The sequence below is a fragment of the Mustela putorius genome, unplaced genomic scaffold (assembly GCF_011764305.1).
Source record: "Mustela putorius furo isolate JIRA1106 unplaced genomic scaffold, ASM1176430v1.1 tig00000596_pilon_pilon_pilon, whole genome shotgun sequence".
Taxonomy (NCBI): domain Eukaryota; kingdom Metazoa; phylum Chordata; class Mammalia; order Carnivora; family Mustelidae; genus Mustela; species Mustela putorius.
The window spans coordinates 6,905,910-6,908,996 of NW_025421428.1; the positions used below are offsets into that span (position 1 = coordinate 6,905,910).

Below are 3,087 nucleotides of genomic sequence, written 5' to 3' on the forward strand. Positions count from 1 at the left end.
GTCTATTTCAGTGAGAAACCTGGTTCTCAATATCCTCAATGTAGTTAATCTTTTACTCAATCCTCCAGTACACAGAGAATAGTTTTAGAATTGCTAATCCATGCCACTGTGAAAAACAAGCCTTTTAGATAGCATTTTCAATATTTGTTTGTAATTCTTTAATTTTTTTTTTTTTTAAAGTAAGCTCTACACCCAGTGTGGGGCTTGAACTCATGACCTGAGATCAAGAACCACATGTTCTACTGACTAAGCCAGCCAGGTGCCCCTTTAATCTTTTTTTTTTTTCCCACAAATTTGCATATCATCCTTGCTCAGAGGCCATGCTCATCTTCTCTGTATATGTGCTGTCAAAGCAAGAACATAATTCTTTTTATCTTCAGACTGAGAATATATATCAAAGTTCTGTATTCAGTGGGAGAAGATATTTGCAAACCACATATCAGATAAAAGGCTAGTATCCTAAAATCTATAAAGAACTTATCAAACTCAACACCCAAAGAACAAATAATCCAATCAAGAAATGGGCAGAGGAGGGGCGCCTGGGTGGCTCAGTGGGTTAAAGCCTCTGCCTTCGGCTCAGGTCGTGATCCCAGGGTCCTGGGATCAAGCCCCACATCGGGTTCTCTGCTCAGTGGGGAGCCTGCTTCCTCTCTCCCTACCTGCCTCTCTGCCTACCTGTGATCTCTGTCAAATAAATAAATAAAATCTTAAAAAAAAAAAAAAAGAAATGGGCAGAGGACATGAACAGACATTTCTGCAGAGAAGACATCCAGATGGCCAACAGACACATGAAAAAATGCTCCATATCACTCAGCTTCAGTAAAATATAAATCAAAATCACAATGAGATACCACCTCACACTGGTCAGAATGGCTAAAATGAGCAAGTCAAAAATGACAGATGCTGGCAAGGATGCGGAGAAAGGGGAACCCTCCTATACTATGAGTGGGAATGCAAGCTGGTGCAGCCACTCTGGAAAACAGCATGGAGGTTCCTCAAAAAGTTGAGCTACCCTATGACCCAGCAATTGCACTACTGGGTATTTACCCTAATGATACAAATGTGATCTGAAGGGGCACGTGCACCAGAATGTTTATAGCAGCAATGTCCACAATAGCCAAACTATATAAAGAACCTAGATGTCCATCAACAGATGAGTGGATAAAGAAGAGGTGGTGTATTTATACAATGAAATACTATGCAGCCATCAGAAGAAATGAAATCCTCACATTTGCAATGATGTGGATGGAACTAGAGGATATGCTGGGTGAAGTAAGTCAAGCAGAGAAAGATGATTATCACATGATCTCCTTGATATGAGGAATTTGAGAGGCAAAGTAGGGGGTTTGGGGGGGTAGGGAAGATAAAAATGAAACAAGAGGGGATCGGGAGGGCGACAAACCATAAGAGAGAGACTTAATCTCAAAAAACAAACTGAGGGTTGCGGTGGGGAGGGGGATATGGAGAGGGTGGTTGGGTTATGGACATTGGGGAGGGTATGTGCTAGGGTGAGTGCTATGAAGTGTGTAAGCCTGACCATTCACAAACCTGTAACCCTGGGGCAAATAATACATTAGATGTTAATTTAAGAAAAAAAAAAAGCTTTTCCCTGAGGCCCCAAATTTATAGTTGGTGTACCACATGGCTCCAGACTACCAGTAAGGGTGGTTATATAATAGACTTTCTCAGAGGCAGAGAAAGTCAGGTCAGGCATTAGAAAGTGCTACAACTTATGAATGATCTTAGAGTATTTATAATATTGATAGGAAGGAAGAACTTAGGAGGCCATCTGCCAAGAACTAACTTGCCAGCCTCAGTTTCTAATGAGAAAAGCTAGACGTACCATTTATATTAGTATCGAAGTATAAGTACAGCACTGGGCCAATAGTAATTATATTTAAAAGAGGTGATTTATCACATATATGTAAATAGCTTAGTTTAGTTGTTATATAAGACTTTGTCATGTCAGCAAGTCACAAAAAAATCTGTCCTGTGTACTGAAAAAAAAAGTTCTGTATTCAAAAGTTACCTGGATTGGTTCTTTTTTCCCTTCAGTGTGGTTTGTTATTCATTTGAAATATAATTCAATAATTTATAAAATTATGAACACAGAGTGATTTCATTGGAGATTACTTCTTTCCGACGCTTGTTTTAGTTCCCTTATCAATAACACATAACTAAACTTTCTTTTTCTGCTTTTTCACCTATCTTCTTGCTGCTTTTTGTTTTAATAAAGGAAATTAACTAATTTACATGCAAAGTGAAAGCTAATATGTCTGGTCTTTTTCCTGATACTTTGTTTTTGTTTTTTATTTGTTTACATCTTTTTTTTTTTAAGATTTTATTTATTTATTTGACAGACAGAGATCACAAGTAGGCAGAGAGGCAGGCAGAGAGAGGAGGGAAGCAGGCTCCCCACCGAGCAGAAAACCCAACACGAGGCTCCATCCCAGGACTCTGAGATCATGACCTGAGCCAAAGGCAGAGGCTTAACCTCCTGAGTCACTCAGGCACCCCTGTTTACATCTTTAATATGTCTTTTTTTTTTTTTTTTTTTTTAAGTAGGCTCCATGCCCAACATAGGGCTTGAACTCACAACTCTGAAATCAAGAGTTGGAAGCTCTACTGATTGGACCAACCATCTCCCCCACCTTCAATAGGAATGGGAGAGAATCAGCCCCTTTCATCTGCCAGTGTCCAGCATGTGGTCTGGAACATAATAAAGCTCAGTAAGCATTTGTGGAATGTTCACTAAAAGCTCAGCAAGTAGCTTTCCCTTGTACCTGGATAGATAGACATGGAGTCTTTGACCTCATTGAGATGATAGCAATGACTGTATCAGTAGTTGCTGAATAATGATGCGGAAAGTCTAAGCAGAGGGACTATACTTGTTACTTCTGAACACTGACTAGGAACCAGGCATGGAGCTATATTATGTTATTTGTTCCTCACAATAATCCTATTTCACAGATGAGGAAACAGGGTTTAGAGAAGTAATTTGTCTTCACAACTAGGAAGCAGTAGAGGTAGGATCTGAATCCAGACCTGATGTCAAAAATCTACCTTTTACCCATCACATGTCCCTGC

The 3,087-nt window shown here is 39.6% G+C and overlaps 1 pseudogene; it reads right to left on the reverse strand.

The window, feature by feature from the left end:
- Nucleotides 1-268: 268 nt before the first annotated feature.
- On the reverse strand, nt 269-369 carry LOC123392833 (annotated as a pseudogene).
- Nucleotides 370-3,087: the final 2,718 nt, after the last annotated feature.